Raw genomic sequence first — 14,132 nt, 5'->3', positions numbered from 1 at the left:
GTTAAGTGCCTTGCTCAAGGACACATTGACACGTACGAGCGGAGCCGGGGTTTGAACCACCGACCCTCTGATTGAAAGATGGGCATGTTAACCACTGAGCCACAGTCGATGAGCCTCTACCTCGTCCGGACCCGAACATGCTACCTCACTCCTCCGCAGGAAGAAACGTCTGTTCACTGGTTGCAAAAAAAACAAGATGGCGGTGGCAAAAATTCCAAATTGGTGGCTTCAAAATGACTTTAGTCACTAAGTCCACTTCTGATATACAGTCGATGATTCAAGCCGCGACAATCACACAGTAAGAAAAAATAAGAGGGCAGGGCAAATCATCAAGAATGTTTTGTTGTTTTTTTTATTATACCTGCATCACAATATGTGTAATCTTATTTAAACAAAGAAAAGATAACACCAACTGTCTTTATTTTTCCAATATTGCACAGCGGGTACACAAAGGGAAGTATTTGAAGATTAAAAGGTCCATTTTTTCCCGTCTTTTTACTCCCTCACCTATAACATACTTTCATCTTTTCCATCACCGTATACACCTGAGGCCTCGCTCGCCACTTCCCAAATCAGTTATAGCTCAGTGAGCCGATGTGCCGGAGAACTGCTCACTCCGAGGGAAATAAAGCATTGGAGACCTGTCAGAGACAGACTGTGAGCTTGTCACTGCGAGTTTAGCAGCCGGATAAGAGTCCCACCACCATGACCTCATACTCCCCCCCCTCCACCCACTCCTCACCCACTTCCACCTGCTTGGATTGATCCGGTCTCCGGCACACGAGCGTCCGGGCTGTTTGACTGGCGAGATGGAGGGAAGGGGAATCGATAATGGCCACTCGAGGTGTTTGTCAGTGAGTGCTTGTGTGAGAGCATGTGACCGTCGGAGACGCGGTGAGAGAACGTATGCAAACAGCGTCTAGAGGCTGTTTGAAGAGAGTTTAGCCCCCTGAGTTTAGCCTGAACATGCCCACTTTACAAATGCAGAAGATGCATTCTCAGTGTGACTCTACTACTGCTCCCAGTCTTCGACATAATGCTCTCATGTAGATGTTTTTAAAACTACTTCATACTATGTATAGATGTGATATGAATGCTATCGCTGCTGTGTGGCCTGGTTTAGGTTCAAACCTTTGTGAAACAGGAACAAACACATACAGGGAATAAATGCCACAGCACTTTCTTCCATCTAGTTTGACAGATTTTCCAAAGAGTCAAACTCTGCACAACACTCCTCTACTCCGCCCGCAACTCCAGAGGAAAAACAAATATCTGATGTCATTCACGTTGAATGGCGTAATTAATTTCATAAGTTATGTACAGAATCTCTACAAAGTGAACTTCACACCGTTTTTTTTGCTGTCATCCGTACACAAAGCATGTTAATTTCTGGTGACATTTAAAGGACAACATTCACACGGGGGACAAGATATTCAGCAGAACACGACGTGCATCACCAGTGAATCGCAGATAGAATAGACAATATTTAAAAAAAAAAAAAGAAAACACTGACCGCTGAGAAAAAGAGGGGAAAGATTGAGATGGACGTGGAGCATCAAAAGCCACGGACGGAAAGGCTCACGTTGAAACAACAACTTCAAAATCAGGTTCTACCGCACTCACCTCTCCACAGAGAGGCAATGTTTGTCTCCCCTGAGAGACGCCAGCGCGTTGAGGATCGGCGCTCATTTCCCAGCCAGAGCACGTCCACAGCGAGGGAGTGGGAGCGCGCTGAGCCCGCTACATAACAGTGGAATAACTGAGGCTGAAAGCTGAAGCCATGAGGAGATGGGATATGGGATTTTCTGCTGTTTACGGCAGAGGGCTCGGATGATAAGACAGACAGGAGCTGAAATAGGAGGAGAGAGGGAGGGAGGGAAGGAGGGAGGGGAGGGCAGGCGGTGGGAGAGAGAGATGTGTACTCGGTTGTTTGTGAAGGCAAAAGTAAGCCAGTGTTTGTCACCACAAGTTCTTTAGAGACGAATCGAATCCACCCTCATGTATTGTTACAGTGTTTTGTCAAAGCTTTCAAGATGTGTGGTTTTTTTGTCTTCTTTTTTTTCGAGGATGGGAGAAAAATGGGCCAACGACAACCGCCACGCTTAATGCGACGATATATGCATGATATTGATGTGGACCCGCTTTGCAATTATCAAACTCTTAAGTTAGTATATCTGCATGTGTACCCCAGTGCTTTTCTCAACCAGTAGGTCGTTGGTGTTTGAGATGAAGGAGATCCTTCAATGTGATCTTTTCCTTAGCGGCCGCTCCGTCCCATCAGTCATTAATGGAACCGTTTTTTTTTCCTCCCATTTTCACTAGAGTACATCCTTTCTTTGCAGGAACAAATACATGTTAATTAAAAAGTAGAAACCAAGAGCATGTAGGCCTGAGGTTGGTGGTTCTATTCCCAGGTGTCCTCCATTGTTGAGCCAGACAAAAGGTCTCTCACTTTTTATGTGAGAGATAATTTTTTTTAAAATTCAGTCACGTATGTAATGTAATGCCATAAAAAGAACATTTAACCATAATTGTGTTACTACCAATTTGTTAATGATGGAACAGGCAAAACAATGTAAATGTAGTCTGATAATGACTTCCATTATTTATATGGGATATGTTGTTCTTTCAAATGATATTACCTGAGATGTATCTTTGGCATTTCTGTGTGAGACTTTCTCCCGACTCACTGTCTAACTGTAAATAGGTCGAGCTCTAATCTGCGCTGCAGATCCATATTCTGTATCCTTGCACCCCTTACCTATTGCGTTTATCTGTAAATCCTTTCTGTTGGTCAATGCAGGTTGTTTTTTTTAAATATAAAAGCAGCAGTATACGGAGTGCAGCCTGCACTTATTGCCTCCTTTCCTCAGATTTGCTCGGCTCATCCCCGGATTTAAAGCGATGACCTTCAAAACATCTCCCGCGGCTTTTCAAGCGTTGCCTGAAAGCAGAGTTAGTGGTGCCACCGGCCGCTCTCTTCACTTATCACGGGAGGCAAATGGTGCGTAACAAGTTTCTTTCGCCATAAACCGAATGGATGAAAGAAGACATCAGGATGCGGTAAGACGAGTAACATGGAATGACGTCACCGATGTGACAACGACAGGTTCGGAAAATTCTTCCCCCGAGCCGCGTTTGAGTGCGTGGCACATGCCGACCGGCTTTCAATTTCAGGAGCAAAGCCCCTCCAGGGTCACAGCTGACTTGTTCCACATGATTTCCAATTTCTACCAAATTTCAGCTGCCGTCCACAGAGAGATTGTGCCAAACTGATTCCACTGCACGTCACTCCGGCTGCAAGGAGCTTTTCCGCAAGTATGACTCTCATTAGCTGCTCAATTGAACCTCGAGTTTAAAGTAAAATCAGCTATTCAGCTCGCGGAAAATGTGTTCTCTCATATGAGTAAAGTGGAGGAGGCTCAATGGACTGAAAACAAAACCAAAAAAAAAACACTCTTTTGGAATAAGTGAGTCCTTTGTGCTGAGTATCATTTTCTCAATTAGGACAGATGTAATTAAAGGACACGTGAGCTCTATACCTTCAGCAAAGAGTATAATTGTCATCCGTGACGTGGAGGGAAGAGAAATGGGCGGTTCCTGTGAAGAACCCTGAGCGAGGCCGGCCTGAACGTGCAACAGAGAGATGAAACAGACCGATATCTCAAGTCAAAAGAAAATTATTCCTTCAACTTTTTGCTGAAAAGTTTTTTTCATATTTTAACAATTTGTTCCACCATTGCAATGCTCCACCGATGTAAATGCAAAATTGCTCGGTAGTTTGTTCAAATCCGTTTTGCTTATTCACACGTCATGGCTGCCTGAGAGCGGCGAGGATGAGGAGCCGCGCTCCGGTTGGTTCCTTCCTCCTTGATTGCCATCGAGAGCACGTCGGGGCGACTTGAGAACTGCGGTTCCGCGCAAATTACAATTATTCTCACAGTGTGTCGTGAATCCCATTAAAAAAAAAAAAGACATAAACTCCAGAGAACGGATGAATGGCCGACCGCTGTAAGCAGCCGGGTTCCCAGAGAAGATTTATCAGCTTGAATCATGTGTCTGGAGTTCACTAATGTGGTCGCATACAGATGTAGAGTTACAACTCATGCCATTAAAGTTGACTTGAGCTGCATGATATGCTGCAAGGAAGAAAAAATATATAGAATACGCACAACTCAGACCGACAAGAAAAACAAAGCTCCCACGATGAGAGTTACGCACCAACAAATGCGTCCAGCGACAGACGCGGTATTTCATCTTCAGTATTTCCCCCCCGGAGAGTTCCTTTCACAAACCTAAACAGGTCAGTGGGACGACGACACGCAGACCACCACGGACGCCGGACAGGAGACGGGAAGTGAGAGGAGGCACGGGGGACTCGCTTCAGCCACAGGATCCCGGCTCCGTCACAGATAAATGCTCCAAGAAACTTCTGGTGAGCCAATTTCCTGACCTGATGTACTCAGTAACAGCAGCCGGCGTGGTGGACAGCTTACTGCAGACGGTGGACGGTGCACGTACATCCCGAGAAGCAGGAAAAAGATAGTGTATTAAAGTGTGTCGTCACTCCCCACATAGAGGAGGACCCCCTTTATGAATATGATTAGCAGGCAAAAAAAATAAACCTTGTTGTATAACTCCAAACGCACAAAACGAAGGAACATCTATCACCAGTCGACAGCCACGTTTGTGTATTTGCATGACGGTGCACGCTGTTATATATTTGGTGACTATACCGTGCAGTCGTACACAAGTCACACACAAGAAGGACTTGAAAAATGTTTGAGAAATGGTTTTCATTTCAAATTGGCCGTCGCCGCGTTCATGCTCCATCAGGAGGCTCATCCATATTAATGACACGCAAGATTGTAATGGACTGAAGCCACTGCGATGCACTAAGTGGTTCGACGGCTGGCTCTGTGCGAGCGGGTGTGCGCGTGTGCACATGAAGGGCAAAGGGTTGTGTGTGTGTGCATGTGTGTGTGTGTTCACTGGACATTCACAACGCCTTTAGAAAAGGTCAGATCAACACTCGAGTGGGAATAAGCGTGGAATACATCATCGTCACGATGAAGCAAAGCACTTAAAACTTGTTCTCGTCGTCCCCGTGTCACCCGCGATGCCTCTCATGCTCCGTAGGTGTCGGACTTTATTCACAGGGCTTTATACGTGACGGTGATGGTGAAGAACCTGGTCTGCGGTTGTAGCTCGTAAATGAACAGTGTAGTTGCTGTTTTGGGGCCGTATTCATCGCAGGACGTGGACGTAGCCACCGTGATGTGACGTCAGCCGCTGGTTTGTACACTGACGTTTGAAAGCCTGGAGTTTGGCGATTTGTCGCCATCTTGGCTTTTTGCAGCCAGACAGGTCAAGTGACCGGGTTTGGACTGCGGACTCTGCTAACGGCAGCAACCTGTCAATCACAGTTAGCCCGCCCTAAAGTTCATGGTCTATTTAATTCTAATTCAGACTATAATTTACTAAATTAACCTCAAGCTGAAAGAAGACTTGAAGCTAGAGATTGAGACCATAAACTCATGTTTGCATTGTTTACTGAGCTAATAAATCAAGTGACAAGTCGGCTTATTTTCTAATAGACTTCAATACAATCTTACTTATGCAACCTGATGAATCGCCCCCTGCTGGCCAGTAAAGAGAATGCCAGTTTCAGACACTTCATTGGCGAAAGGCTTTTTGCAGGACTGCGTTCCTCAAACGGGTGAAATGTATTTTGCTTCTAAAGATGTACGATCTCCTGCAGGGGAGAACACTCGCATTGTGTAATAAGCTGTCTTTCCTTGGTTCGTTATTTGAATTCCCTCTGCCAAAATGAATCCATAAGGAGTGTGTGGAGTGGGCGAAAATCAGTTGCCAGCAGTCAAGAGCACACATTTAGGAGGCCCGCTCCACAGTTCCTTCAAGCCTCGAGTGATGCCAGAGCAAACAAACTAAAAACATGGACGGTACAAGCCCCTTTCAGTCGAGGTGCTGGCAAGCGGCGATGAGTAATGTGACAACCGGACGACCTCATTACAAGCTCACCTCCCTGACAGATTCGACTTGGAACAGCCGATGCAACACCAGATGTCTGTCAAAACAATGTCCTCGCCGGAGTAGTGAGGCTCAGTCATTAGCCCTCGGTAGTTCTTAACTGTCAATCTCGGGTTGTTCAAAAATCCAGTGTTGATGCTGAGCTGTGGTTTTGTTGTGATGTCGCTGCTGGGGAACTCAACGAGATGCTCTTTGATGCTCTCGGACAAATGAGATCCGTAACTATCAAGTTATACATACAGTTGCATTCAGTTGCATCCATGCAGTTGCATTCATGATCAAAACACAAGTAGGAACATGTGCATGTGGAATAGAGGCCGTCTCCTTCTTCTCATTGATTTTTTTTTAACCTTTAAGCTAAGTTGCATTATTATAATAACGTAATCTGACGTCTCCCCGTCAGGGAGAAAACTGCCACTAAGTGCTGATTGTGCGAACTCATTTGTGGTTATCTACCTCTCTGCAGCTTGAAGGCTCAATATGCAGTTTCTGAACATATTTCATGCAAAGAAGATGCACGAGGAACGCGATACGATGTGATGGGTTCGGTTCACGATTACTCTGGATGGCTCGAAGCACCAACTGGGTCCATTTAGGTAAGAAGGACAGAGGCAGGGGGAGAAGCTCAGTGACAAAGAGAGAGGGAGGGAGAGAGCAAAACTAAAAAGGAGAAGAGGAAAAAAAAAGAAGTGAAAGGAACGACATTCCAGCTCAGTGTTTGGTATTGTGCGAGTTGTGGGAGCGCTGCTGCAGTCGGGCCTGGGAAGGAGCCAGAGCCGGTCTCTGGGGAGAGCAACCCGCTGGCCTCCAGACAAACACCAGCAAAGTGGCAGCGCAGACACCGCCAGATGTGTGGGAGGGCATTGTGTGCACACGGAACAGCTCAGAGATTCATGCATGGACACACACACACACACACAAACACACACACTCACACAAAAACATGAATAAAAAGTTGAATTCCTAAAATAAATGTCGGCCATTTGCAACGTGTGACACCTCCTCACAGTGGAATGTATTATGCAATAATAATAAAGTTGTCGGGCGTCATAACACCTCTGCTGAGAACATTTTGCAGTGTGTTTTAAAGGCGTTAGATCTTTTTTAAACTTTAAAGTACACAGAAAGGACAAAAGGACACTTGAGGAAAGCTGTGTAATATAATATATAATATGTGCTGCACTGCGACTGTATTCCAAATGACTGGACGTAATACGACACTGAGCAGTAACTCCACCTTCGTGGTGATGGAGCTCATTTTTTAGAACAGAGCATCTTTGCAGGTCATTTTTTAAAAGGGACACGTTAAGAGGTATTTCTACTTGCGTGACTAAAATCATCCCAATTCAATGTCAAATGATTGTATATTTAAATGAAATGTCAATAATCAATGTCATTTAAAACACGTTCCTTTGAAAAGAAGTACAAGGCAGCTTTTGTAGAGCTCCCCCCGCCCACTTTTCCCAATTTATATGTGCATAACTTTCAACCTGATCACATAAATTCTGAACAGGAACAAAATGTTCCTTGTGCGCCGCGGAAATCGCAGCGGCTGCCGCCTCGGTGTTCACAAAAGTCTTCGTCACCGGAGCAGGTAGAAATGTGCAACGTGATCTCATCACAGGCTGGAGACTTGGCTCTGAAAAAATAAAAGAGAAGAGAAGCTATACGTGTTCAGGAAAAGCATCTCGACTGTCCAAAGTCATGTGCTTGTTATTGTAGACCCCCCCACCTCCCCTTTCCTTTAATAACATTTCTCAAGAAACCCCCAGAGGTAACACAACTACAGAGAGAGCACCAAAAATAACCCTTCAACCCAAACCACAAACAAAACAGTCAGGAGGAAGGTGCTACAACAGATCTGGAGTCAGCTCAGTGAGAAACCTAGAGGCGTTTTTCTTTTTTGCTTCTTCTTCTTCTTCTGCTCGCCCCTGGGCCTCGCTTCTTTTCGAGTGCATGTGTTTTTTTTTAAACTTGCATGCAAAGTGTTGCTGGAAAGGAACGAACACAAGGCGTTTGAACAACGCCAGTCATTGCCGAGTTAACGTGCTGGTCATGGGAAGAAGAGAAAAAAAAAAGGATGAAATCCACACACATCATCGACCGTTAATACGGACGAGCTGAAACATTCAGACCTCGGGTTTCCGCGCACAACTGCGGCCTTGTAGCGGGTCTGTATTAATGGACCATCCGGCTGCGGGGCTATAAATAACAAGCATGCCATCATGAGATGCGTCTCTCGCTCTCTCGCTCTCTCTCGCTTACGGTTTTCGATCTCTCACCCACGCTTCCACACCAGCGTAGCCCTCTCGTTCACACGCACACACACACGCGTTCATTCACTCCCCGCTCGCCCGCGGACTCTCAGCCACGCTCCGGTGTGTAAAGCTGACGCGGGGTTTCTCCGTTCCCCCACAGAGCGGAGGAAAACATCAAACATCCAAGGGTACAGCTGAGAGCCGGGTATTCCTGGGATGCCAGTAGGGGGTAGAGAGGGAGGGGGGTGCAGGGAACCAGCAATCAGCTGGGATCACAGAACATTATTTGGGCTTCAGGCCTGTAATATCACACTTTACACACACTGTTGCTCGGACTGCGTGCTCTCGGCTTCCTGTCAACAAGTAGACTTTTAGGCCCCGTTCACACGAGGGGAAACTGCATATTCATGCGGTTTGGCCTTTCACTTACACGGTTTTATCACGGAAAACAATCTTTTATTAAAAACTCCGGCCAAAGTGGAGATCTATGAAAACTCGGTTTGCGTGTTTGCGTGTTCACGAGGTCAAGCTGAGTTTTAGGTCCTCAAATGTCACCGTATGCGACTAAAAATGCATCTTGTCATATATGAGCGTCCTCTGTTTACAGTTTGCTCACTGATCACGGCGCTCGGTGGCGTATTCATGCAGGTTCACGTGAACAGAAACGTTCTGCAAAACGATCTCGCGTGTACGATGTTATTTTTGAGAATGGAGGGGCAGAAATATTCGTTCCTGTAAATACCCGGCTATGTGTAAATGTTTTCCCTTCACTTTGTCAGCTCTGTTCTTTACCTTTTTTCCACTCTTTTCGAGATCTAAAACAAGCAAGGTAGAAATTTAAGAGAGAAAGTCAAAGTCTATGATTTGGAAATGTTTTCAGAATTACAGGGAAACTAGGACAGTAAGTGTCCTTGTTTTTTCGTGTGTTTTCTTCATTTTAAATAGATTGTATTTCAATGCAAAATGCAGACAAAAATAAAAATGTTACTCAAACTATCCAGGCCATAATTATAACTTTCCTGGAGGACGTGCATGAGAAACAGAATACATAGGCAGAATACATAGGAAGCTACAAAAGACAGAAACAGCCCCGAGACAGAAGCGAAGCTGCTGGAGAAACTCGTCCTACTTTCTTCAAAGGACAATCGGCTGTTTCTGCAACAGTCCTCCAGGAGAAATGAGAAGTGGGAAGAGAAGGAGGAGAAGGAGGCCCATTTGATAACAGTTACCAATTGCCACCAATAAAAAGAAACCGTGTGTTTCTGAATGTCGGGGGTGGGGCTTACTTCAACCGTCGCTTCGTCCGTTTCTCGGCCTGCTAACTCACACTAATCCAAAAATCTGGCTCCACTTTGGGAAACACTCACAGCTGTCTTTTTTCATTATATTCAAATCGGAGGGTGTTATTCCAAAATGTGACTTTGATGCAGAAGGAAAAAAACTCAGCGAAGGAGATAATGAAATCGTTTTTTAAACTCCTTTGTGAGTTTCATAAACTTCCATGAGTTGGCATCGATTACGGTCTTGAAAATTTGACAGTAGAGCTTCCAAGTTAAAACAAGATGAACAACAGGAAGAGATTAACAGCTGTGTGAGCCCGACGTGCACCATGGGAAAAAAAAGTGGCATTTCAAGAAGGGGGTCACAAGAGAAGAGAGGTAGCGTCCAGGTAGTCAGGAGAAATGTAACAGCAACGAAAACATCTACGAATCCCCGACCGGTTCGTCGCTGCTCACGGTGTTTTTTTAGATTTCCTTTTAATATGAGCAATCATTTCTCTCAGTGGATTTTGAGGAAGATGTTGAGAAGTGTGGGCCAACGGGAGAAGGAGAAGAAGAAGAAGAAGAAGAAGAAAAAACAGCTGCTGGCATCAACAGTTTGGAAAAAGCAGCGCCACATCATCCAATTACATTGAACACAACACCTCCCTGGTTTTAACTGCCAAGGAAACCCAAATGCAGCAGAAAACTAACGGATACCAGAGAGAGAGAGAGAGAGAGAGAGAGAGAGAGAGAGAGAGAGAGAGAGAGAGATTAAGCCATTAGGGGTGGGAATCACCAGAGGTCCCGCGATACGATACTGTCACTATACTCCGATAAGGTGAGTATTGCGATATATATCGATTTATTACCTTTTTCCAGCCGCAAATTGTCCCCTCCAAGGTGAAATGCATAAGAGGACAAAGGCGAGCAGCTGCCAGTGGGTCAAGAGAGACTCCTTGACAAACCCCACACCACCACCATTAAAAAACACATCATGTAATGTCTGTGTGTTTGTTTCTTCAGAGTCTCAACACAAAGCCGCAAAGAAAAGCAAATGTTGCAGACAAAACTTAAGAGACAATAGTCTGGTGTCTCCTGTAAAAGGTCAAGTGCAACACATATCTGTTGTTGATGCACACGCACACATACACACCCACACACACACACACACCCCATGCAAACAGAGCAGGACCCAAACCTGCAGAGACACAACACAGATGGCTGCTTTTTACCCAGCTGTCTCTGAGACATATGGAAACAGAGATCATTAGCACGGCAATGTGAGCGAAGGTAAAGTCATCAACAGACTCCTTACAAAGTTAAAAATAAATAAAAAAGTTTGCACTTCTGGATGGACATTTACTGTTTAACGGATCAATATTTCCATCGTGGGCAACGGATCGAGTGAAAGGGCTCGGTCAAAGTGAAACCTGCTGCTGCTGCTTTTAAAAAAAGGAAAATAAAGATATACATAAACACAAGACGTGCGTCACAAATACTGTGTGTTTAGTTGTTTGGAACATCACTGACCTTTGACCTTCACTGTGGACTTATATTGAAAAAAGGGTATGTTTGTTTCTGTCAAAGATTAATCCAAATATGCCCGTTTGTCAGGTGCACGCAGAAGACACAAACCACGAGCAACATATGCTTCAGCACAACCAGCTGATTGGCGTGCGAGGCCGTGGGCGTGTTTAAGACGAGGACGGTGTCTCGCTGGTCGGTGTTCATACAGTGTGTTTGAAATGGTTCCCGTTCTTATGATGCAAGTAGTTCACCAAAGTTGCCAGTGGAGCCAAAAGGCTTTCTGTGTCTTTGACTTTCCTTCTAAAAAATGAATGACTAAAGAACATCTCCTTGTGTAATTGTGTTGTTGTTGTGTTCCCCTGCTAATAAGCAGTGGCACAACAGTCCAACGCCCACGCATAATATCATCATGTAATATTCCCCCAATGTTCCGCTACAAGCATCAGCTGTGGTGCGCCTCATCTGCTACTCAGGACATTAACAATCCATTAAAAAAGCCTACCCTAGCTGTGATACTTCTATTATTTATTACATCAAATGTGGATTGTGGAAGTTGCTTTAAAAATCAGAGGTAAGAAAACTGCAGCGTTTGTAATTGACATCCCGACCCGAGAGTCCGTCGTTAAGTTTTCTTTTTGGAGAAAGCCGGTGTTGCCATACAAAGTCCGATTGTTCTGGAGCAGTAAAGAGAGTGGAATCATCCCAAGAGAGAGAGAGAGAGAGAGAGAGAGAGAGAGAGACGCTCGTCACAAAACAAGAGACCAAACTCCTCCTCTTAGCGTCGACATTTAGACTCGGGGAAAAAAAAAAAAAAAAGGAAAATCTTCGCAAATTCAAAAACTCTACATGCTGCAGAGACGAGCCGGAAGAGACTCTGAGGACATATGAGAAAAAAACACAGACGAATAAACTAATACACACACACACACACACACACACACACACACACACACACACACACACACACACACACACAAGTGAACTCACAGTGCAGGGAGTCAAGCGGCAGCTCTGGCAGCCTTGGCGTTAGTCCCAGTTGGTGAAGCGGAGAGAGCGCCTACTTCAGGAACCTACAGACGGGCAGAGAAAGACAGAGAGTGTGAGAGAGAACGAATGAGGAGGGGTGGTGATAGAGAAGAAAAGAGAGAGAGAGAGAGAGAGAGAGAGAGGGAGAGGAGGAGAGGAGAAGAGGACTTGGTCAGTTTGCAGATCTCGTCAGAACGTCTCGGCTCATCGTCGAAGCGAGTCGACGCTCTGGCGCGTCCAGATTCACTGGAACGTTCAGCACGTGGAGAAAAAAACATAAAATGAGTCTTCATCTTGTTAGAGGACAATAAACTAATGGACACCAATTGATGCGTATGAAGTACATTTTACGTCTGCTTGGTGTACACAATGTGAGACGAACGCAACGAGATTATAAGTGCCCGAAAGTTATCAGTCAGGAATAAATAGAAAGTTTATGATTTGTTCATTTTCACACGTATTCATCATGTTAGTGAAGTCAGAAGTGACGTCAGAAAACGTCTATTCATCAAAATACAGAGAAAAAAACCCTCCAGGGTCGACTTTACTCTATATTTGTCTGGTAAAACCATGTGTCGTGTTTTCCATTCTTAAATATTTACACAATTTGCAGCTGAACAGCAGGCCGGCGTCCATCCCGTCCCGCCGTCCCGCGAGCTGAAAATAAACTGGACGGCAGCGCTCCTTCTAATCCAGTTGGTGGATTTAAACGCCAACTGTGAAGGGAGGACATATTTTCTGTCGATGCATTGAAATATATAAGCTCACTTCCCCACTGAATCCTCCTCCTGCTCCTTGAAGAGAACTATTTGATGTGTTTTTGAAGACAGGATGATGGCGGTCTCTGCGAGTGTTGCCACGCAACCCGAGGAAACTTCAGAAAGTAACGCAAAAACCATCCTCCCCGTGTCAGGGACTCTGTCTTTTTAAAGAAACGTTCTGCATTAATTCATCCGAGGACGGAGCATCTTGTTGGAGGTTATAAATAGCCACCGTCATCTCAGTAGCCTTGAGGTTTTTTTTGTTTTTTTTTTATTAGCCTACTGATTTGCTTCAGAATGGAAAAATGATCTGTGAGAGAAGAGAACGTGCAGAGAAAATCCTTGGAAGTCCTGCAGTGATAAAAATGTATTACGAATAAATGCAATCTGGGTTTTTAAGAACGTTATTCAGTCGTGAGCACGCGGAGTACTCGCTCCAGTGTTCAGCTTTGAAAAAAACAACAAAACAAACATTTGTGATCGTGGACTTTTATGACCAACATGGAGGGAACGCACCGACTTTGATGCTTTTCTTTAAACGCTTCAAATCTATTTTATTGTTTTTCTGTTTCCTTAATGTCTTATTTTTTTCGGTCTTTGTTGTATATTTCTCTTTGTTCTATCTTGCTCTTGCACTATTAAAGAAGCACGTAGCGCAGAATCCGGCGTCTCTGCACAAACAACTGCGACACAATTTCACTGGAATATAAGATACTATTGTTGTAGCTCTGACCGTCCTTCATTCATCATATTATTGCTTTTTTTTTCTCACCGGCTTAATTGCTGAGTTTCAGGTCGTGGCGTGAGGGCGGTGGAGAAAAACCTTTGACTTTACTCACTTAGTAGTACTGTTATATGTGCACTTCATTTTATATTCTATTGTAAATTGATTTCTATTTGGACTGTGTTGGCTGTTGTTGTTTGTCTAATGTACGCACCACCAGACAAGACTAATTCCTCGTATGTGTAACAAACCTGGCAATTAAATGCATTTCTGCCGGCTAGTTTTTCGAAGGTTCAAACCAATATTGTCAACATGGGAGTTAGCAATTAACTTAATGAGCACAAGGTCTGATCAGTCATGCGTGAGACAACAAAAAGAGGACTCGGGTTGAGGGAGAAATGTGCAGCGTGGAGCTGGAGATCCTCCTGGAGGCCGAGCACCCAGCGGCCACTGAGCCGGGCGCTCGGCCTCCTGGAGGATCTCCAGTTGGGACTCATTTGTATCATAGAAAAAAGCATTTCTT

The 14,132-nt window shown here is 44.8% G+C and overlaps 1 protein-coding gene across 2 annotated transcripts in view; it reads right to left on the bottom strand.

The window, feature by feature from the left end:
• peak1 (pseudopodium-enriched atypical kinase 1) overlaps positions 1 to 14,132 on the bottom strand; it is a 90,646-nt gene that overhangs the window by 34,043 nt on the left and 42,471 nt on the right. For both annotated transcript variants that reach the window (XM_068602850.1, XM_068602851.1), the window contains one exon: positions 12,086 to 12,168. The gene's annotated coding sequence lies outside the window, so the exon portion shown is untranslated. The remainder of the gene's footprint in view (positions 1 to 12,085; positions 12,169 to 14,132) is intronic.

Source organism: Clinocottus analis, unplaced genomic scaffold (assembly GCF_023055335.1).
Source record: "Clinocottus analis isolate CAN_PGR_092001 unplaced genomic scaffold, fCliAna1.0.p SCAF_6, whole genome shotgun sequence".
Lineage (NCBI taxonomy): Eukaryota > Metazoa > Chordata > Actinopteri > Perciformes > Cottidae > Clinocottus > Clinocottus analis.
Note: the sequence above shows the minus strand (reverse complement) of the source record. Positions and strands in the feature narration are given on the sequence as shown.